This window comes from Pleurodeles waltl, chromosome 2_1 (assembly GCF_031143425.1).
Source record: "Pleurodeles waltl isolate 20211129_DDA chromosome 2_1, aPleWal1.hap1.20221129, whole genome shotgun sequence".
Taxonomy (NCBI): domain Eukaryota; kingdom Metazoa; phylum Chordata; class Amphibia; order Caudata; family Salamandridae; genus Pleurodeles; species Pleurodeles waltl.
In genome coordinates, this window is record NC_090438.1 from 407,380,444 (window position 1) to 407,405,076 (window position 24,633).

Consider the following 24,633-nt stretch of genomic DNA (forward strand, 5'->3'; position numbering starts at 1 on the left):
CCACTGTTCAATCCTGGGGAGTGCAACACCACAGTCTCTCAAGTCTCTACGGTGGGTGGGTTGCCCACTGTTCAATCCTGGGGAGTGCAAAGCCACAGTCTCTCAAGTCTCTACAGTGGGTGGGCTGTCCACTGTTACATCCTGGGGAGTGCAAAGCCACAGTCTCACACGTCTCTACAGTGGGTGGGTTGCCCACTGTTACATCCTGGGGAGTGCAAAGCCACAGTCTCTCAAGTGGATAACAGTCTCCACTGGTTCTGGAGGGGGAATGGTGCCCAGAGTGCTTCATCCTGTGCAGGACAGACAGAGTGGATGCCTTTCTCCACTGGTTCTGGAGGGGGACTGGTGCCCAGAGTGCTTCATCCTGTGCAGGACAGACAGAGTGGATGCCTTTCTCCACTGGTTCTGGAGGGGGACTGGTGCCCAGAGTGCTTCATCCTGTGCAGGACAGACAGAGTGGATGCCTTTCTCCACTGGTTCTGGAGGGGGACTGGTGCCCAGAGTGCATCACTCTCCCCGTGACGGTCCCAGTTGCATCACTGCCCCTGCCACTCATGGGCTAACGGTGCTTGCCATGGCGGTCTTTGCCCTGTTCAGCGGTGCTTTGCCATGGCGGTCTCTGGGCTGTTCAGCGGTGCTCTGCCCCGTTCAGCGGTGCTTTGCCATGGCAGTCTCTGGGCTGTTCAGCGGTGCTCTGCCCCGTTCAGCGGTGCTTTGCCATGGCGGTCTCTGGGCTGTTCAGCAGTGCTTGCCCTGTTCAGCGGTGCTTTGCCATGGCGGCCTCTGACCTGTGCATTGGTGTGTGGCATGACGGTCCCTCATTGCCCAGCGGGGCTGTGGCAGCCGGGGCCCTCCTGGGCACTGATTCCGGTGGTGGCGGTGGTCTCCTGACCAGTGACGATACTTGTGCCCTCCTGGGCAATGACTCCAGCGGTGGTCTCCTGATCAGTTACTATACTTTTGCCCTCCTGGGCAATGACTCCGGCGGTGGTCTCCTGACCAGTGATGATACTTGGGCCCTCCTGGGCAATGACTCCGGCAGTGGCGGTGGTCTCCTGACCAGTGACGATACTTGGGCCCTCCTGGGCAATGACTCCGGCGGTGGTCTCCTGACCAGTGACGATACTCGAGCCCTCCTGGGCAATGACTCTGGCGGTGGTCTCCTGACCAGTGACGATACTTGGGCCCTCCTGGGCAATGACTCCGGCGGTGGCGGTGGTCTCCTGACCAGTGACGATACTTGGGCCCTCCTGGGCAATGACTCCGGCGGTGGCGGTGGTCTTCTGACCAGTGACGATACTTGTGCCCTCCTGGGCAATGACTCCGGCGGTGGTCTCCTGACCAGTGACAATACTTGGGCCCTCCTGGGCAATGACTCCGGCGGTAGTCTCCTGACCAGTGACGACGGTGCTGGTGGTGGCGTCCCGCCCGCCGGGAAGGATGCCGCCCTTCTCCGCCGTGCTGCTCACACCAGGCTGTGCAGACTTCTTCTGGCCCTTCCTGACCTTTGGAGGAGTCACAGCTGACTCTGCAATCCCCCTGGGACCCTTGTGAGTAGTTTTTCCTTCAGGAGGCTTCACCCGGTCCCGTCGGCCACTTTTGAACTTGAGATGCTTTACAGGGGGTGGACTGGCAGTACCTTGGCTCCGTGTCACACTGCCTGCCCTGGTGGACGGTGCACTCCACACACCTGTAACACGCATCACTGGTACTGGAGTCTTTTTGGCTGAGGTGCTACGACGGGACTGATGACTTAGAGGGGTGGGGTGGGGGCAACGAGGTCAACGTTGCTGAGGGACAGTTTTTGACGAACACTGGGATGGGTAGCTGGAGGGGGTCTGGGAGTGGAGGAAGAGGAGGTGGTTGCAGGAGGTGTCACTTTAGGTGTTTTGGGTGCAGGTGCAGGTACTGGAGGCTGTCGTGAGGTGGATGAATGTTGGGTGTGTGGGTGCCCGCGTTTGTGTACTTTGGGAGGGGGCGTAACAGACACACTGGGAGAGGACACAGCGGACGTGTAAATGGGAGTGGGGGTGGTGAGTGCAGGTGAGCGGGGTGTGGTGCTGGGTGTTATGGTGCGAGTCCTAGTGCATGTAGATGTAGTGCATGCAGGTGAGAGTGTAGACGATACTGGGAGGGAGGAGGGAGACCATGAGGAGGGGGACACAGTGGAGGCAGTGGATGTTGGTGTGTCTGCATGTGGGTGATGCTTGTGTGAGTGCCTGTGGGTTGTGTGGTGCCTATGTTTGCCTGAGCTACTTTTGGGTGTTGAGGTGTATGCATGCTTGTCTGATGGTGTGCTTGGGACAGGCTGGGGTACAGGGGAATAGGTCTGGGTGGAGGAAGTTGGAAGGGGGAGGCTAGAGACAGGGTCAATGGCTGCCATCAGTGCTGAGGCCAGAGATTGCAGGGTTCGATGATGGGCAGCCTGACCAGAATGAATGCCCTCCAGGAATGCATTAGTGTGTTGCAACTGCCTTTCTACACCCTGGATGGCATTCACAATGGTAGACTGCCCAACAGTGAGTGACCTGAGGAGGTCAATGGCCTCCTCACTGAGGGCAGCAGGGGTTACTGGGGCAGGGCCTTAGGTGCCTGGGGCGAAGGTGATGCCCACCCTCCTGGGTGAGCGGGCACGGGGCGAACGCTGAGGGGCTGCTGGGAGGGCAGTGCTGGTAGGGGAGGTGGCGGCTGTACCTGTAGAAGTGGGGGGCACAGATGGTGCCGCCACCACAAGGGAGCTCCCATCAGAGGACGAGTCTGTGTCGTTGGTTGGTGATCCGGTGACCGACGTGTAGCTCCCCTCGCCCTCCGTCCCACTGGTGCATTCTGAGTCCGTGGTGTGGCCCTCCATGGCCATGTGGGATGCAGCTCCCTCGTGCCCCGGTGCCACTGTACCGCCGCCTGATGATGCTGATGCACAAAAGAACAGGGAGAGCAGAAAAAGGGGATGGGGATGACAGAAGAAAGACAGGTTGAGTGCATGGCTTACCGCTACCATTGGCGGACAATACAGACACAGCAGCCCCCTGCACTGCGCCGTGCTCTTGGCCTCTACTGATGCAATTGCTGGGATATGGCCTACATGGCTATGGTGGACATCTGCACACATGGATGCCACAGGGGCACCTATACCTGTACTTGGCCCACTACCGAGGTGGGGTGGAGTGCCACATGCCCTGCATTAGGGAGGGGCCTAGCCTACGTATTTCTGCCTGGCCTAGGTACACCCACAGCCTTCCTCCCCCACCCAGACCCCTCAACTGCGCGCCAAATGCCCAGAATGATAGTGTACTCACCCCCTTGTGTCTGCTGTGAGGCCCTCAAGCGCCCATCCAACTCCGGGTAGGCCACCGCCAGGATCCGGAACATCAGGGGGGTCATGGGGCGACGGGCACCCCTCCCACGTTGGGAGGCCATCCCCAGCAGGGCCTCCGCCATCTTCTTCCTCCAGCGGCGAATGTCCTCCCATCTTTTACGGCAGTGGGTGCCCCGTCTCTGGTGGACCCCCTGGGTCCGGACGTTCTTGGCGATGGCACACCAAATGTCCTTCTTCTGGTGGGCGCTGACCTACATGACATGCACAAGGGAAGAAGATAAGTCATTACCAACTGCAACGCCCATGTGAGTGGCCCCCATCCCTACCCTTGCCATGTGGCACATGCATTCACAGTCCTTCATGTTCACTGCACTCTGCACCCTTCCCTCTTACAACCAGCCCTCTCCACCGAGGCATAGCCCATCCAATGTGCTCCCTGTGTACTTACCTGTTGGTCTGGAGGACCATAGAGTAGTGTGTACTGGGGAAGGACCCCGTCTACTAGCTTCTCCAACTCCTGAGCAGTGAAGGCAGGGGCCCTTTCCCCAGACGCAGCAGCCATTGTCTCTTCCAGACCGAGGTCACAGCAGCACTTGCAGTGTAGGTCCTCTCCTGTCGAAGATCAGGTATCGAGTGATTGAACAGATAGAAAATGGCGGTCACGTCCACAGCGGTGACGTCCTTGCCGGTGCATATCATCACCGCCAGCGCACTCCGTCATTGGCTCCTGGGACCCATAGGGTCCAATGTTAACCAAAGCAGCATTGCGCCGCGGTCTACGACCGCCTACCGCGACAGGGTACAACGCCAGCGCAGTGACCTCACATTCCCATTGTCCCAGTTTAGAGGTCAGCCAGCCGCCATTTCAGGGGCCCACATGGCTTCATTTACTACTGCGTCACACATACCTGGGCCTAAACTCGACACACATACAGGAAGTGTTTTGTGTCGTGTTCTGTGTATCTGTGGGTACATACCTGGGAATTTGTTGACTCTGTGGTCGCTGTTGTCCTTCCGAGGCACCGTCAGCTGGGACATTTGAGAAGATGGCGGAATCCTCCGGTGTACTGACCGCTGGTCGACCTGTTGACAATGGAGGAGCGACATTTAATCGTCACCTACAGGTTTGACCGTGCCACTATCCAGGAACTATGTACCCAGTTGGAGCCAGACCTGATGTCACCAATCCGCCATCCCACTGGAATCCCACCTGACGTGCAGGTGCTGTCAGTGCTCCATTTTCTTGCTAGTGGTTCTTTTCAGACAACAGTGGCCATGGCATCAGGGTTGTCCCAGCATATGTTTTCCAACGTGTTGTCCAAAGTGTTGGCTGCCCTGCTGAAACGCATAAGGAGATACATTGTTTTCCCTGAGGTGGAGGATTTGGCTATGGTGAAAGGTGACTTCTATGCCCTGGGACATATCCCCAACATCATAGGTGCCATTGATGGGACTCATGTAGCTCTGGTCCCCCCCACAGGAGTGAACAGGTGTACAGGAACAGGAAGAGTTATCATTCGATGAATGTACAGATGGTATTTTTGGCAGACCAGTACATCTCGCAGGTAAATGCTATGTTCCCTGGCTCAGTGCATGACGCCTACATCCTGCGGAATAGCAGCATCCCTTATATGATGGGTCAACTCCAGAGGCACCGGGTGTGGCTATTAGGGGACTCTGGTTACCCCAACCTGTCATGGCTACTGACCTCAGTGAGGAATCAAAGGACCAGGGCAGAGGAACGCTACAATGAGGTCCATGGGCGGACTAGGAGGGTGATCGAACTGACCTTTGGCCTCCTGAAGGCCAGGTTCAGGTGCCTCCATATGACAGGTGGTTCCCTATTCTACTCACCGAAGAAGGTGTGCCAGATCATCATCGCCTGCTCAATGCTTCACAATCTTGCTTTGCGACGCCAGGTGCCTTTTCTGCAGGAGGATGGTCCAGATGATGGTGTTGTGGCAGCTGTGGAGCCTGTGGAGCCTGTGGACAGTGATGAGGAGGAAGCTGAGGAAGAAGACATCGACAACAGGGAGTCAGTCATACAGCAATATTTCCAGTGACACACAGGTGAGAACATATTCATTTTTACCATTCAATTAACTTTCACACATCTACCTCTATCCTGTCTGTCATTTAATAGCAGTATTTGGTCACTGAGTTGTACCTTTCTATTACGGTTTCACAGGTGTGGTTACCAACGTGTGTCATCTGCTTGCATCCTTCAAGGACTTGTGATGTGTGACATATGTATGTTGGCTTTACAATTGGAAACGCATTATGACACGGTCATTGATAATACATATTTTCAAAATCACAGACTGACTCCAGATTTTTTTGTGGTTCAAGGGTGTTTATTGAAGTGCTCAAAAATGGAGTGGGGTTGTAATATGGTGATGGGGGACGGTGGAGGAATGTCCATGGCAGAGTCCAGTCCATTGGTCACACAGGTGCACTGCCCATATGGGCATAGGAAGTGGAGCTGGGCAGTTTAATTATGGACAGGGTAACAAAGTGGGACAGTGGGAGGACAATCAGGGTGGTCTCATTTCCTGGCGGGGGTCTTGCCATCTTGCTCTGTCTTGTTCCTGGATCTCAGGGACCGCTTGCGTGGTGGTTGTCCGTCTGCAGGGGGTGGGGTGCTGGTGTGGTGGTCCTGTGGCGGGGTGTCCTGTCCACTAGTCCATGCTAGTGTCTGGGGCCCCTTGGAGTGCCACGGTGTCCCTCATGGTCTGCTGTATGTCCTTCAGCACCCCTACGATGGTGCCCAGGGCGGAGCTGATGGTCCTGAGTTCCTCTCTGAACCCCAAATACTGCCCCTCCTGAAACTTGGCCAGGACCGTTGCCATCGTCTCCTGGGAGTGGTGGTATGCTCCCATGATGGAGGATAGGGCCTCGTGGAGAGTGGGTTCCCTTGGCCTGTCCGCCCCCTGTCGCACAGCAGCCCTCCCAGTTCCCCTGTGTTCTGTGACTTCGTCCCCTGGACCGTGTACCCGCTACCACTGCCCCCAGGTCCCTGATTTTCTTGGGGTGGTGGGTTATTTTGGGTTCCCTGTAGTGGTGGACACACCGCTGATTGATGAGTCCTGGGTACGGAGGTATGGGCCCGCTGGGTGGGTGCTGTGCTGGTGTTACCAGAGGGTGGAAGGTCAGTGTTGGGCTGTGCCTGTGCAAGGGGAACCGACTGTCCCGAGGCCCACGATGGTCCGGGCTGGTAATCAGGATCCAGTAGGGCAGAGCTGCTATCATCACTGTGGGCCTCTTCTGTGGGTGGAGTGGAGTTGTCTGGACCCTCCGGTGTGGTGACGTTCCTTAGTGGTCCTGCAGGGACATAAGATCATGATTATTGCATGTGTGTGTGTAATGGTGTGCAATGGGTGGGTGGGTGTGTACCCCAGTGCAAGCATTCCTGTGTGTTTGTTTGTATGATGATGGTTAGGGGGTTGTTCTGGGTATGTGCAGTGAGCATGCTTTGTTGAGGGGTGACCATGCTTAGTTGTGTCATGCAGGGCTTGGTGTTGGGATGGGTGGTTTGTGTTATTAGTACATTAGTGAGGAGTTGGAGTGATAGGGGAGGGGTTGAGGGCGGGGGTGTGTGATAGCATGCAGGTAGGGTGGGGGATATGATAGTTAAGATTTGACTTACCAGTGTCCATTCCTCCACCGACTCCTCCGAGGCCCTCTGGATGCATGATGGTCAAGACTTGCTCCTCCCATGTTGTTAGTTGTGGGGAAGGAGGTGGGGATCCGCCGCCAGTCCGCTGAACCGCAATGTTGTGTCTGGAGACCACAGAACTCACCTTCCCCCGTAGGTCGTTCCACCTCTTCCTGATGTCCTCCCGATTTCTTGGATGCTGTCCCACTGCGTTGACCCTGTCGACTATTCTGCGCTATAGCTCCATCTTCCTGGCTATGGATGTGTGCTGCACCTGTGAGCCAAATAGCTGTGGCTCTACCCGTAGGATTTCCTCCACCATGACCCGGAGCTCCTCCTCGGAAAACCGGGGGTGTCTTTGGCGTGACATGGGGTGGTGTGGGTGATGTTTGGGGTGGTGTCAGTGTTGATATGTGTGGTGATATGTAGTGGTGTGTGGTGTATTGTGCGTGTAATGTTGTATGGGTGATGGTGTTGTGTGCCTCTGTGTGGTGGGGTTCTCAGTTGCTGTGCTCTCTGTCTCTCTGGCCTTCGGTCGTGAATTGTGGTCGTAGGGGTTTGTAGGTGATGTGGGTGTGTGTTTTATGTTGTGTTGGGTATGTGGGAGTGGTGTGTGTATGTGTATCAGGTGTGTGTATTTGGAATTTTCCAATGTGGTGGTGTTTTGGAGATGTGTGTGTATTTTGAGACTGCTGTACCTGAGTGAGTCTAAGGTAACACAGAGCAGAGAGTGAATTGTGACAGACATCAAGTCATCCTACTTGTGTGAATGGGTCTCCATTAGTGGAGATATTTGCGTTGAAGATGAGGAATATGAGAGTGTAGAAAGTGTGAATGTATTTTTTTAGAAGTACTATTGGTACTTGCCAGCCTCCACTGCACCTGGTTTTTCCCAAAATGCCTCAAGGATAGGCTAAGGACAATACATTATTCACCTAGTACATGAGATAGAACAGCCTCCAAGACCCATCACCAGTTGTCAGGGCCTCTTGGTGTGCACTGGAAGCATGGGGATGGTCTCTCCCCTGCTGGTTGTTTGACCACTTTGGGGGTGTTTGGACAAAATGCTGAAGAAAAATATTGTGATTCCAAATATTGTGTCAAGAATATCAGGATGTCAAAAACATTGCGGAGAGGAATATTGAAGGTAAGAATATTGTTTAAGTGTTGTTTTACATATCTTTGAAACAAATATTGTTTTACAAAATACTGTTGCATACAATATCATTTGTGTTATTTTTATATATATTTTATTGTGGTCTGTTTGATTGTATATGTTTAGTATTTTTTAAGTTGTGTGTTTAGTAGGATAATTGATCAATTTTGACATTTTTTTAATTTAACTTGAAAAATGTAAAGCTTTACTTTCACAACATAATTTTAATGTAACCCATCATGTACGCTGAATGACTTGAGGTCGTCCTCGTACACAGTGGGCATGTAGGGAGGATAGCTCCAAGCCATCCTTGCACACACTCACAGGGGAAGCACCAGTGCTCCCCTCTTGGGCTACCCACTATATGGCCCCCCAGGGGTGGCAGCAGAAGCGCTTCTGGTGCTGTAAAATCTGCCCCCTCCTCTGGCAATATGATGATGTCATTGCACAAGCCATGCATCGGTACCATCAGACCAGTCCAGAGGCACTGGAAGCCATTTTCTTTCCGTGTCAGTAGGTGGATTTTCCTCCTGGGAGAGGTGGAGGGAGTGCAAAGAGGCACCGGCAGGAAGGAAAAGAGTTTTTCCTTTCCTTGGCTTCTCTTTGAAGTGCATTCCTTCTGTACGATAAAAGGTGGGTCAGCGATTGTGCAGCAGGAATGTGCCCATTAATACTAGGGATTTCTTTATGTTTTGTGGAGTGGCCTCATTGGGAAGGGTAGCTCCAAATTTATTGCCCCCCCCGGGGGCAGAAACGCAATAGTTTTATGCCCATATGCCCACAAAGGGGGCAGAAAGCCACTAGCACCAGTGGTTTTATTTATGTATGTGTTCCAGAGCAGTCCCATTGTGCAGGTATATTTTTGGGGCATACTTTTGTCCATGTTCTGCCCACCTGGGGCTGAATGGCCAATGTATGCGCACATCTGCCCCCAATGGGGGCAAAAGCCACTAGCACCAGGGCTTTGATTATATATGTGTTCAGGAGAAAACCACTAGACACCACTGGTGCTTGACTGGCAGTGTGCATTAACTGACTGATGGTGTGCATGGACTAGTGCTTGGCTAGCAGTTTTCGTGGAGTGGCGCTTGCCCGGTGGTGTTTATGGACTGGCATCTGGCTGATAGTGTGTTGAAATGGGGATTTTGCTGGCAGTGTGTGTCTACTGCGTTCTGGCTGACAATGTGTGCAGCTCGCATTTGGATTCTAATGGTGAGACTTCATAGTGTTTTATAATGTTAACTCTTTCTTTTATTTCTTGTCATCATTTGCATTTTTTATCAGAATGTTTTAGTTCTCCTTTACATTCTACTGCAGAGCTTTTGATTTTCTTTTGCTGTGACACCTGCTTGTGGTTTCGGCAATAGTAGATCCGCAGTTTGGGTAGTTGCATGTGTTTGATAAGAACACGTTTTTGTACTGTTTATTCCAAATGAGTATCATTGTCATGTGTTTTTATAAATGGCGTAATAATAGCAGCATATTTAGCTTGTGTTATAATATATGTGAAATTCACCTTCGATTTGTACACAATGGGCCTCATTAGGAGATCGGCGGATAGTTTTTACCATCCGTTGAACTTCCACCGGGAGTTGCCGCCACACAGGTTACCGCCAGACCCATTTAGAGTTTCCAGCTAGGCTGTTGGCCTGAAACCTCCATTTCTGCCAGCCTAGCAGGAAACAGGCTACAGCATGGTCTCCAGCTCAAAATCGAGCCGGTGTCAATGCTATAGCCAGCAGGGTGCACCAGCACCCTCACGATTTTCACTGTCTGCAGTGAACATTGCAATGGTGCTGGGCAAGGGGGGGCCTGCACTGCCCGTGCCAAGTACACTGACCGTGCAGGCATCCCCCTGTGGCCCCCTGCACATGTTCTCTGCCAGCCTTTTCATGACCCTGTTACCACCATGAAAAGGCTGGGGGAGAATGAGGTTGTAATCCCAAAAACAGCACCTCTTGCAACGCTGCCCTGGTGGATTATGATCTTTACCAACTCCAGACCACTGGGATCTAAGATCCTGGTGGAGCTGGCAGATCCCTGGCGGTCCTACTGCCAGGGTTTTAATGTGGTGGTCGGACCGCTGCATTGGCGGTGGTCCAGACCACCATCGCGAGTGTAGCAAGCAGAACACCGCCACACTCGTAATGAGGGCCAATGTGTATTGTGTTGTCTTGTGTGCAATTTACTTTCGTTTTTCCTTTCTCGTGAGATATCGTTGGTGCTTGCTGTGTCTGTGCAGAGTAGGCGCAGCTGATCCTGAGTCTAGCTGTTTCTGGCAAGTAACTTGTATCGTGTTTTAGTATATGGGTCTTTGTGTGCTTTCTATTGAGTCACTTTTCCTTCCAGATTATTTTATGCCAGTAATGTTACATTCTGTTTCAGAAAGTCACATTTTCTTTATTACCTATGTTACAGTGTTTATTTTTGTTCACTTATTTTTCGTGTTACCAAGTCACCCGTCAATTCCAATGCATTCTTCATTCATATGTGAGCCTTCGAAAGACTGAGCGTTCACCAAGCGTTTTGCTCAGTCTTTCGAAGGCTCACATATGAATGAAGAATGCATTGGAATTGACGGGTGACTTGGTATATGAGGAGGAATGATATTTTAAAATCAGACTTGACCTCCTCATAAATAGACAAGTAAAAGAAGTGAAGAAGTCAGAGGATATATGTATGGGACTCCCATCGTATTAGTCCTGAAGAAGACCCACTGTGGAGCTGGGATTTGGCCCAAGATATAGAGGGGTCGAAACGTCGACGGATATATCATAGTCTGGATTGGTTTTTGCATAAGATCTTTGGAGGATTGAAGGCATTGATTTAGACTCTCTGAGGATTTGGAATGGAGTTAATGCAGCAAATAAAAAAGAACCAACCGACTGTTTTTAATGTTTTTTGTATAGGTTTTTGATTCATTGGAATATGTATTATTCTCCTTTATTTCTATCACGAGCACTTTTTCTCACACTATCTGTCCTTGGGTGTGTTGTTTTTTCAGATGGGCTGTCCATTTAGGATCAATATATTAAATTGATATTTATGTATAAGTAAATAAATGAATATATATATTTATATGAATAAATAGCTTTTTTGCTTTCACCTCTGTTGTTTTATGATGTATAAATAATTTGTCGGTTTCTCCCCGCTAAGGGCAATTGTCGTATGTAATGGTTAAACATGGGGCAGGCCACAGGCAGCAGGTAAGTGTCTCAACCTACACACACCTACAAACATACACGGACACACATACAGTCACTATACGTCCTCTTTGGGTAGCATGCATACACTGCACCTCAACACTACACAAATACACACTTACACACAGCTCAAGCACAGGACAGTGACAGCTACATGACATTGTCCAGGGACTGTCCATGCAGACAGCACACATATGTAATAAAGTGGCTTGGAATACAAACAGCACCACCATGAAACAACCATGCAATGGACACACACATCACAGCACAATGGAAGCACAATGGCATGCACAAATCACAGAGAGACAAATAGACAAAGAAAACATGACAACTATACCTGCACAAATGGGGGAGCATCTGGGACACCCAGGGAAGGGAACTATACTGGGACATACATCACCTAGAACAGGTCCCTCAAACAACACGAGCACAGGAAATGGCCCGACATCAGTCACAGGGACAAACAATACTAAACCATAAAGGTCATGCACATCTGCACAATGGGAAAGGGCAAGTCATCAAAGCAACTCCTACTGTATGGGACATATCCCTACAGGAACTAGCTGCAAGAGACACACACCTAAATAGACACATGTACATGTACAGGCAAATTCAAACACGGGATGTGCAACTGAACACACAGCAAACAAACAAAACCCAAGATAACACACATCAGATACATCCAGAGACCACGTCAGGGGGACAAGTTGAACACAATACATGCCCATATGCCCCCATTGCACAACACAAAAATAAATACTTACCATATCTAATACAACAAAATGCCATGACACCAACATTGCATTTCTACACATATACCTATGTACACAACATATACCATTCTCTCGGGAGACACCAGCACTGCCCACAAACTCACACACTGCAAAACAGCACATGGAGCAATTAATCAGGAACAACTTAATGTTGTTGAAGGAACTGCAGGACAAATGTGTACCCAAATAAGCAAACTGTTTGGGTTTATTAACTTTGAAACTTTTTAAAGTCCAAAGGTCATTGCCCAGTTCACAATAGTCCACAAATAGCACAATGCTGTGCCTAAACTTGACTCCCAACTGCCATGGATCCTCCACAGGAAGTGGCATTAAGGGGCAGGCAGGCACCTCAGAGATTATACAGTTGGTAGGATTTGGGAGGGGTGGTCTTCTTTGGAGGGTTGGTATTATTCTTGGGGGGTGGGCTTCTTCTTGATGGGGGAGGGGTATGGGTGCTTGCAAGGGGGAAGGGGAGGCCTTAGAGATAGAAGGGATGGCCTTTGAGCTGGGTGGGGTCCCTTTGGGTGTGATATGGGGTGTTTTATGGGGAGACAAGGGGTAATGTCAAGCTCAAATAGGAACATTTTTTGTGGACACATGGGAACGGTCTTCAGATGGGGGTCAAAATTTGGAGGTTGAGGGAGTGGTTGTGGGCAGTGTTGGTATGTGCTTATATGAGGTGTGCTTGTGTGTGGTAGGTGTCTGTTGGGTGGGTGAGTGTGGGTGTTTTCAGGCCTTTAGGCAGGGGTTTGTTTGTGTGCCTTGGGTATGGGAGGTAAAGGGGGAGGCAGTGGTGGTTGGGTGGTGACTGCAGGTTGGCTGGATGTGGTGGATGAATGTGTATCTGTAGTTGTGGTATCAGCGGGTGTGGCACTTGTGGTGGATGTCCATGGGACTGCTGGGGTGGTGTCTGTGTGTTGGATGGGTGTGGTGGCTGTATCATTGACTGTTGTGATGGTGTCTGTATGTGACATATCATTCATGTCAATAGACATTCCCTACTTGCCAAGGGAAAGTAGTTTGCTACGGCTGCAAACAAATAGCTGTGTAAGCCATGTCATATGTATGATGGACACCTACACATCAGAGACTGCAGTGAGGCACTAGAACCTATCATAAACTGAAGATGACTAGCTCATGGGTGGCAAATGTCTACATACACATGGCAGATTAGTGATCCACAACCTACTTACCTTTGACCTGTAACATTTAGGAGGACTGGTCTGTTGCATAGAAATTACACCCACTAGACCAACAATCAGTAAATGAATGATCACTGTACACAGCCATTTGTGGTCCCTGCTGAGCAAATGGTCAGAAGATTCCTCCCAGTTTTGTCCTAGGTCCCAGGTCCAAAAGGCAAGGCACACCAGTTTGATACACATGACATGTCAACAGAAATAATCAGCCATCTACTGTGTGATACATGGCTCATCCCTCATTGTCAGGGAGAGCAGTCAGTACCTCACTCAATCACATGGCAATGGGACGGACAGGAATTTGTTGTTTACTCACCCCCTTTTGACTGCTGAGCTGCCCTCAAATGCCCATCGAGCTCCAGGTAGGCCACCGCCAGAATGCGGGCCATTAGGAAGGTCGTGGTCCAATAGGTACCCCGCCCACATTGGGAGGATGTCCCAGCTGGGCCTCCGTGATCTTCCGGGCACAGTTTTTCAGGTTCTCCCTATACCAAGATAAGGACATCCTGTCTTGTCCATACTGCCCAAATGTGGCACATAGCAATGACTACAAACAATTCCCAATATGCAGCCCTACCCACCACCAAGCTCAGGCCCTGCACTGACTAGATAGGTCAACTGACATCTTTTGGGACATGATCTAGAAATCTGACAAAGATCAAAAACACTATGAGACGAATCACACCTATGTGGCTTCTTGAAGATAGACTGATCAGTCATGAATGCATCAAAACACTCACAATCTGTGAGAATGATCCTCTGCATCCAGTAGATATAGGTTACTGCCAGGGTACAAACTCTAACATCACACATGGGTAATGATGAGGGGTTTTGCATGGTGGGCATAGAAAGAGTCTAGCCTGTCCATGTGTGGACATGTGCAAATACAGATGCAGACTCGTGCCACTTCGTGGGCGGGGTCTATGTGTCTCACAATCCACACAAAACACACTTTTGACATAAGTGTCCATAATACATAGATTACCTGCAGAATAACATAGGCATGCATGGTACATTTTTTTGCTACCAGACAACTGAGTCACTTATCATGAGTTATCAGTAAACAAAACACTGTTTGCACTTATGCAATGAGCCCGCACAGGACACATGTGACCTGTATGAAGGTGACAAAAGGGCTGTGGGATCAAGGGATATGCCAAGGCTCTGAAACACACATTGACCAAGATGCTAACTGCACATCAGATAAACGGCACTCGTAAAGTAAAAACATATATACCAATGACTACAGAAATTTGTATCTGCTAGAGTTACTACAATTGTCCTTTGAAAAAGAGCACCATACTATGTGTCCTTAGAATGGTGTTGAATATAAACAAAATAACGAAAAAAGCGAAGCAGTCTCCAATGCAGTTCCTAAGATTCTTGAACTTTAATAATAGTGTCCAAACCGAATCCTTTCAGTTACTCTGCGACACAGCCATGAGTCATAGTCTTGATACTTCTTGTTCCAATCAAACCCCACAGCCAACACGTGTTTCGTCCAGGGGACACCCCATCGAATTCATCAGGGCTGTAAGGCAAATCCGCCACGAGTCAACAATACTTACCACCACTATTGTTAGAAGTGCATCGTAACATACCCACTCCACCTTCGTTGTCACTCTCACTAGACTCTAACACACTTCTGGAGGAAAAGCCAGAGGCAACAGAGGACTGTGAACCCTGTCTCAGCATATTTGGCTGAACCAAATGGTCATACTTTCTGGCAAAGGTAAAAACCCTACCCGACTTGTAATCTCCTTCATCTCTTTTTAGCTTTCTTGCCTTCCTCTGTGTGACTTCCTCTTGAAACTTTTATAAAATATCATTCAAAATCTTGCAATTCTTTTCAGTAGCTTCAGGGAGATTCAACTCCTTAATCTAATCTTCAAGATTAGCAATTTCTGATTGTAAACTAGATACCTTTCTTTCTGAGTTAATAATGAGGATTTCCATCAGTCTTAATGAGCTTGAAGTTAGTTCCTTATCCCAAAGACCTAATAAATCTGTATCGAGATCATCATAGGTTGGGAAAATCTGGGATCTCAAACCCCTTGGAATACGGTTTAATTTCACATATTGTTTTAATGTTGCTCCATTCCACCATTTTGATAGTTCGTTCTTTTTCAGTTTTTCCAATCTCACAAACTAACTTTTTAAACCCTCATTGTGAGAAAGGTTAACATGTGTTATTGTATCCGGAATTGTACCGCATCGTGCTAAGTTTTCAAACAGTTCCTCAGCTGATTTAACTCTATCCATAATTTTAAATTTTGGAAACCCCGCCTAGGCAGCCCTTCCCTATACTAACCAAAATTTCCAAACAGAAAGGGTGTTGTTTAAGGGAAAGAATGGCGCTCAAGGCAACAAGGTAAATATAGATTCTTGACCTACGTTATCACACGGTGCACTCTTAGGGGACCACACCCCTGATCCCCAACTGTGTGGCTATCCAAACAGATAATACTCGATAAACAGATAAGAGGCACTCGTAAAGTAAACACATATATACCAATGACTACAGAAATTCGTATCTGCTAGAGTCACTACAATTGTCCTTTGAAAAAGAGCACCATACTGTGGCCCGTATTTATACTTTTTGACGCCAAACTGCGCTAACGCAGTTTAGCGTCAAAAAGTTTTGCTCCGGCTAACGCCATTCTGAAGCGCCATGCGGGTGCCGTATTTATTGAATGGCGTTAGCCGGCGCAAGCAGACCGGCGCTGCCTGGTGTGCGTGGAAAAAAAACACGTACACCAGGCAGCCCCGGATTGGGAAAAATGGCGCTAGGGCGTCTTAAAAATGGTGCAAGTCAGGTTGACGCAAAAAATCGCCTCCACCCGATTTGCGCCATTTTTAACGACGCCCAGACGCCATTTACATGACTCCTATCTTAGTAAAGACAGGAGTCATGCCCCCTTGCCCAATGGCCATGCCCAGGGGACTTATGTCCCCTGGGCATGGTCATTGGGCATTGAGGCATGTAGGGGGGCACAAATCAGGCCCCCCTATGCCAAAAAAAAAAATATATATATATATATATCCTTACCTGAACTTACCTGAATGTCCCTGGGGTGGGTCCCTCCATCCTTGGGTGTCCTCCTGGGGTGGGCAAGGGTGGCAGGGGGGGTCCCTGGGGGCATGGGAGGGCAGCTGTGGGCTCATTTTGAGCCCACAGGTCCCTTAACGCCTGCCCTGACCCAGGCGCTAAAATCCGGCGCAAATGCGGGGTTTTTTGCCCCGCCCACTCCCGGGCGTCATTTTTGCCCAGGAGTATAAATACGACGCATTTGCGGCGCAGTCATTTTTTTAGACGGGAACGCCTACCTTGCATCTCATTAACGCAAGGAAGGCGTTCACGCAAAAAAATGACGCTCTTTCCTCATACTTTGGCGCTAGACGCGTCTAACGCCAAAGTATAAATATGGCGTTAGTTTTGCGCCGAATTTGCGTCGAAAAAAATGACGCTAATTCGGCGCAAACGGAGTATAAATATGCCCCTGTGTGTCCTTAGAATGGTGCTAAATATAAACAAAATAACTAAAAAAGCGAGGCAGTCTCCAATGCAGTTCCAAAGATTCTTGAACTTTAATAATAGTGTCCAAACGCAATCCATTCAATTACTCTGCGACACAGCCATGAGTCATAGTCTTGATACTTCTTGTTCCAATCAAACCCCACAGCCAACACGTGATTCGTCCAGGGGACACACCATCGACTTCATCAGGGCTGTAAGGCAAATCCGCCACGAGTCAACAATACTTACCACCACTATTGTTAGAAGTACATTGTAACATACCCACTCCACCTTCAATATCACTCTCAGTAGACTCTAACATACTTCTGGAGGTAGAGCCAGAGGCAACAGAGGACTGTGAACCCTGTCTGGACATATTTGGCTGAACCAAATGGTCAAACCTTCTGGCAAAGGTAAAAACCCTACCCGACTGGTAATCTCTTTCATCTCTTTTTAGCTTTCTTGCCTTCCTCTGTGTGACTTCCTCTTGAAACTTTTGTAAAATATCATTCACAATCTTCTCATTCTTTTCAGTAGCTTCAGGGAGATTCAACTCCTTAATCTCAGCTTCAAGATTAGCAATTTCTGATTGCAAACTAGATACCTTTCTTTCTGAGTTAATAATGAGGATCTCCATCAGTCTTAATGAGCATGAAGTTAGATCCTTATCCCAAAGAGCTAATAAATCTGTATCCAGATCGTCATAGGTTGGGAAAATCTGGGATCTCAAACCCCTTGGAATACGGTTTAATTTCACATATTGTTTTAATGTTGCTCCATCCCACCATTTTGATAGTTCGTTCTTTTTCAGTTTTTCCAATCTCACAAACGTACTTTTTAAACCCTCATTGTGAGAACGATTAACATGTGTTATTGTATCCGGAATTGTACCACATCGTGCTAAGTTTTCAAACAGTTCCTCAGCTGATTTAACTCTATCCATAATTTTAAATTTTGGAAACCCCGCCTAGGCAGCCCTTCCCTATACTAACCAAAATTTCCAAACAGAAAGGGTGTTGTTTAAGGGAAAGAATGGCGCTCATGGCAACAAGGTAAATATAGATTCTTGACCTAAGTTATCACACAACAGAAATAATCAGCCATCTACTGTGTGATACATGGCTCATCCCTCATTGTCAGGGAGAGCAGTCAGTACCTCACTCAATCACATGGCAATGGGACGGACAGGAATTTGTTGTTTACTCACTCCCTTTTGACTGCTGAGCTGCCCTCAAATGCCCATCGAGCTCCAGGTAGGCCACCGCCAGAATGCGGGCCATTAGGAAGGTCGTGGTCCAATAGGTACCCCGCCCACATTGGGAGGATGTCCCAGCTGGGCCTCCATGATCTTCCGGGCACAGTTTTTCAGGTTCTCTCTATACCAAGATAAGGACATCCTGTCTTGTCCATACTGCCCAAATGTGGCACATAGCAATGACTACAAACAATTCCCAATATGCAGCCCTACCCACCACCAAGCTCAGGCCCTGCACTGACTAGATAGGTCAACTGACATCTTTTGGGACATGATCTAGAAATCTGACAAAGATCAAAAACACTATGAGACGAATCACACCTATGTGGCTTCTTGAAGATAGACTGATCAGTCATGAATGCATCAAAACACTCACAATCTGTGAGAATGATCCTCTGCATCCAGTAGATATAGGTTACTGCCAGGGTACAAACTCTAACATCACACATGGGTAATGATGAGGGGTTTTGCATGGTGGGCATAGAAAGAGTCTAGCCTGTCCATGTGTGGACATGTGCAAATACAGATGCAGACTCGTGCCACTTCGTGGGCGGGGTCTATGTGTCTCACAATCCACACAAAACACACTTTTGACATAAGTGTCTATAATACATAGATTACCTGCAGAATAACATAGGCATGCATGGTACATTTTTTTGCTACCAGACAACTGAGTCACTTATCATGAGTTATCAGTAAACAAAACACTGTTTGCACTTATGCAATGAGCCCGCACAGGACACATGTGACCTGTATGAAGGTGACAAAAGGGCTGTGGGATCAAGGGATATGCCAAGGCTCTGAAACACACATTGACCAAGATGCTAACTGCACATCAGATAAACGGCACTCGTAAAGTAAAAACATATATACCAATGACTACAGAAATTTGTATCTGCTAGAGTTACTACAATTGTCCTTTGAAAAAGAGCACCATACTATGTGTCCTTAGAATGGTGTTGAATATAAACAAAATAACGAAAAAAGCGAAGCAGTCTCCAATGCAGTTCCTAAGATTCTTGAACTTTAATAATAGTGTCCAAACCGAATCCTTTCAGTTACTCTGCGACACAGCCATGAGTCATAGTCTTGATACTTCTTGTTCCAATCAAACCCCACAGCCAACACGTGTTTCGTCCAGGGGACACCCCATCGAATTCATCAGGGCTGTACGGCAAATCCGCCACGAGTCAACAACACTTACCACCACTATTGTTAGAAGTGCATCGTAACATACCCACTCCACCTTCGTTGTCACTCTCACTAGACTCTAACACACTTCTGGAGGAAAAGCCAGAGGCAACAGAGGACTGTGAACCCTGTCTCAGCATATTTGGCTGAACCAAATGGTCATACTTTCTGGCAAAGGTAAAAACCCTACCCGACATGTAATCTCTTTCATCTCTTTTTAGCTTTCTTGCCTTCCTCTGTGTGACTTCCTCTTGAAACTTTTATAAAATATCATTCAAAATCTTGCAATTCTTTTCAGTAGCTTCAGGGAGATTCAACTCCTTAATCTAATCTTCAAGATTAGCAATTTCTGATTGTAAACTAGATACCTTTCTTTCTGAGTTAATAATGAGGATTTCCATCAGTCTTAATGAGCTTGAAGTTAGTTCCTTATCCCAAAGACCTAATAAATCTGTATCGAGATCATCATAGGTTGGAAAATCTGGGATCTCAAACCCCTTGGAATACGGTTTAATTTCACATATTGTTTTAATGTTGCTCCATTCCACCATTTTGATAGTTCGTTCTTTTTCAGTTTTTCCAATCTCACAAACTAACTTTTTAAACCCTCATTGTGAGAAAGGTTAACATGTGTTATTGTATCTGGAATTGTACCGCATCGTGCTAAGTTTTCAAACAGTTCCTCAGCTGATTTAACTCTATCCATAATTTTAAATTTTGGAAACCCCGCCTAGGCAGCCCTTCCCTATACTAACCAAAATTTCCAAACAGAAAGGGTGTTGTTTAAGGGAAAGAATGGCGCTCAAGGCAACAAGGTAAATATAGATTCTTGACCTAAGTTATCACACGGTGCACTCTTGGGGGACCACACCCCTGATCCCCAACTGTGTGGCTATCCAAACAGATAATACTCGATAAACAGATAAGAGGCACTCGTAAAGTAAACACATATATACCAATGACTACAGAAATTCGTATCTGCTAGAGTCACTACAATTGTCCTTTGAAAAAGAGCACCATACTGTGGCCCGTATTTATACTTTTTGACGCCAAACTGCGCTAACGCAGTTTAGCGTCAAAAAGTTTTGCTCCGGCTAACGCCATTCTGAAGCGCCATGCGGGTGCCGTATTTATTGAATGGCGTTAGCCGGCGCAAGCAGACCGGCGCTGCCTGGTGTGCGTGGAAAAAAAACACGTACACCAGGCAGCGCCGGCGTTGGGAAAAATGTCGCTAGGGCGTCTTAAAAATGGTGCAAGTCAGGTTGACGCAAAAAATCGCCTCCACCCGATTTGCGCCATTTTTAACGACGCCCAGACGCCATTTACATTACTCCTGTCTTAGTAAAGACAGGAGTCATGCCCCCTTGCCCAATGGCCATGCCCAGGGGACTTATGTCCCCTGGGCATGGTCATTGGGCATTGAGGCATGTAGGGGGGCACAAATCAGGCCCCCCTATGCCAAAAAAAATATATATATATATATATATCCTTACCTGAACTTACCTGAATGTCCCTGGGGTGGGTCCCTCCATCCTTGGGTGTCCTCCTGGGGTGGGCAAGGGTGGCAGGGGGGGTCCCTGGGGGCATGGGAGGGCAGCTATGGGCTCATTTTGAGCCCACAGGTCCCTTAACGCCTGCCCTGACCCAGGCGCTAAAATCCGGCGCAAATGCGGGGTTTTTTGCCCCGCCCACTCCCGGGCGTCATTTTTGCCCGGGAGTATAAATACGACGCATTTGCGGCGCAGTCATTTTTTTAGACGGGAACGCCTACCTTGCATCTCATTAACGCAAGGAAGGCGTTCACGCAAAAAAATGACGCTCTTTCCTCATACTTTGGCGCTAGACGCGTCTAACGCCAAAGTATAAATATGGCGTTAGTTTTGCGCCGAATTTGCGTCGAAAAAAATGACGCTAATTCGGCGCAAACGGAGTATAAATATGCCCCTGTGTGTCCTTAGAATGGTGCTAAATATAAACAAAATAACTAAAAAAGCGAGGCAGTCTCCAATGCAGTTCCAAAGATTCTTGAACTTTAATAATAGTGTCCAAACGCAATCCATTCAGTTACTCTGCGACACAGCCTCTTCTTGTTCCAATCAAACCCCACAGCCAACACGTGATTCGTCCAGGGGACACACCATCGACTTCATCAGGGCTGTAAGGCAAATCCGCCACGAGTCAACAATACTTACCACCACTATTGTTAGAAGTACATTGTAACATACCCACTCCACCTTCAATATCACTCTCAGTAGACTCTAACATACTTCTGGAGGTAGAGCCAGAGGCAACAGAGGACTGTGAACCCTGTCTGGACATATTTGGCTGAACCAAATGGTCAAACCTTCTGGCAAAGGTAAAAACCCTACCCGACTGGTAATCTCTTTCATCTCTTTTTAGCTTTCTTGCCTTCCTCTGTGTGACTTCCTCTTGAAACTTTTGTAAAATATCATTCACAATCTTCTCATTCTTTTCAGTAGCTTCAGGGATATTCAACTCCTTAATCTCAGCTTCAAGATTAGCAATTTCTGATTGCAAACTAGATACCTTTCTTTCTGAGTTAATAATGAGGATCTCCATCAGTCTTAATGAGCATGAAGTTAGATCCTTATCCCAAAGAGCTAATAAATCTGTATCCAGATCGTCATAGGTTGGGAAAATCTGGGATCTCAAACCCCTTGGAATACGGTTTAATTTCACATATTGTTTTAATGTTGCTCCATCCCACCATTTTGATAGTTCGTTCTTTTTCAGTTTTTCCAATCTCACAAACGTACTTTTTAAACCCTCATTGTGAGAACGATTAACATGTGTTATTGTATCCGGAATTGTACCACATCGTGCTAAGTTTTCAAACAGTTCCTCAGCTGATTTAACTCTATCCATAATTTTACATTTTGGAAACCCCGCCTAGGCAGCCCTTCCCTATACTAACCAAAATTTCCAAACAGAAAGGGTGTTGTTTAAGGGAAAGAATGGCGCTCATGGCAACAAGGTAAATATAGATTCTTGACCTAAGTTATCACACAGTGCACTCTTAAGGGACCACACCCCTGATCCCCAACTGTGTGGCTATCCAAACAGATAATACTCGATAAACAGATAAGAGGCACTCGTAAAGTAAACACATATATACCAATGACTACAGAAATTTGTATCTGCTAGAGTCACTACAATTGTCCTTTGAAAAAGAGCACCATACTGTGGGCCATATTTATACTTTTTGATGCAAAACTGCGCTAACGCAGTTTAGCGTCAAAAAATTTAGCGCCGTCTAACGCCATTCTGAAGCGCCATGCGGGCGCCGTATTTATTGAATGGCGTTAGCCGGCGCTACCAGACCGGCGCTGCCTGGTGTGCGTGGAAAAAAACCACGTACACCAGACAGCGCCGGCGTAGGGGGAAAATGGCGTATGGGCGTCTTAAAATGGGGCAAGTCAGGTTGCGTCGAAAAAATCATCTTAACCCGACTTGCGCCATTTTTTAACGACGCCCATCCCCCATCAACATGACTCCTATCATTGTAAAGATAGGAGTCATGCCCCCTTGCCCAATGGCCATGCCCAGGGGACTTCTGTCCCCTGGGCATGGTCATTGGGCATAGTGGCATGTAGGGGGGCACAAATCAGGCCCCCCTATGCCACAAAAAAAAAAAAAAAAATACTTACCTGAACTTACCTTAATGTCAATGGGATGGGTCCCTCCGTCCTTGGGTGTCCTCCTGGGGTGGGCAAGGGTGGCAGGGGGGGTCCCTGGGGGCAGGGGAGGGCACTCTGGGCTCATTTTGAGCCCACTTGTCCCTTAACGCCATGCCTGACCCAGGCGTTAAAAAGCGGCGCAAATGCGCCGTTTTTGGCCACGCCCACTCCCGGGCGTCATTTTTGCCCGGGAGTATAAATACCTCGTAAAGGCCTGGGAGTCATTTTTTAAGACGGGAACGCCTCCCTTGCATATCATTAACGCAAGGAAGGGGTTCACGCTAAAAAATGACGCACACTCCGGGCACTTTGTCGCCCGAAGCGTCTAACGCCATAGTATAAATATGGCATTAGTTGGCGTTAGTTTAGCGTCGAATTTGCGTCGAAAAAAACGACGCAAATTCGGCGCAACCAGAGTATAAATACGGCCCTGTGTGTCCTTAGAATGGTGCTAAATATGAACAAAATAACTAAAAAAGCGAGGCAGTCTCCAATGCAGTTCCAAAGATTCTTGAACTTTAATAATAGTGTCCAAACGCAATCCATTCAGTTACTCTGCGACACAGCCATGAGTCATAGGGCCGTATTTATACTCTGGTTGCGCCGAATTTGCGTCGTTTTTTTCGACGCAAATTCGACGCTAAACTAACGCCAACTAACGCCATATTTATACTATGGCGTTAGACGCTTCGGGCGCCAAAGTGCCCGGAGTGTGCGTCATTTTTTAGCGTGAACCCCTTCCTTGCGTTAATGATATGCAAGGGAGGCGTTCCCGTCTTAAAAAATGACTCCCAGGCCTTTACGTGGTATTTATACTCCCGGGCAAAAATGACGCCCGGGAGTGGGCGTGGCCAAAAACGGCGCATTTGCGCCGCTTTTTAACGCCTGGGTCAGGCATGGCGTTAAGGGACAAGTGGGCTCAAAATGAGCCCAGAGTGCCCTCCCCTGCCCCCAGGGACCCCCCCTGCCACCCTTGCCCACCCCAGGAGGACACCCAAGGACGGAGGGACCCATCCCATGGACATTAAGGTAAGTTCAGGTAAGTATTTTTTTTTTTTTTTTGTGGCATAGGGGGGCCTGATTTGTGCCCCCCTACATGCCACTATGCCCAATGACCATGCCCAGGGGACAGAAGTCCCCTGGGCATGGCCATTGGGCAAGGGGGCATGACTCTTATCTTTACAATGATAGGAGTCATGTTGATGGGGGATGGGCGTCGTTAAAAAATGGCGCAAGTCGGGTTAAGACGATTTTTTTGCCTCAACCTGACTTGCCCCATTTTAAGATGCCCATACGCCATTTTCCCCCTACGCCGGCGCTGTCTGGTGTACGTGGTTTTTTTCCACGCACACCAGGCAGCGCCGGTCTGGTAGCGCCGGCTAACGCCATTCAATAAATACGGCGCCCGCATGGTGCTTCAGAATGGCGTTAGACAGCGCTAAATTTTTTGACGCTAAACTGCGTTAGCGCAGTTTTGCGTCAAAAAGTATAAATATGGCCCATAGTCTTGATACTTCTTGTTGCAATCAAACCCCACAGCCAACACGTGTTTCGTCCAGGGGACACACCATCGACTTCATCAGGGCTGTAAGGCAAATCCGCCACGAGTCAACAATACTTACCACCACTATTGTTAGAAGTGCATTGTAACATACCCACTCCACCTTCAA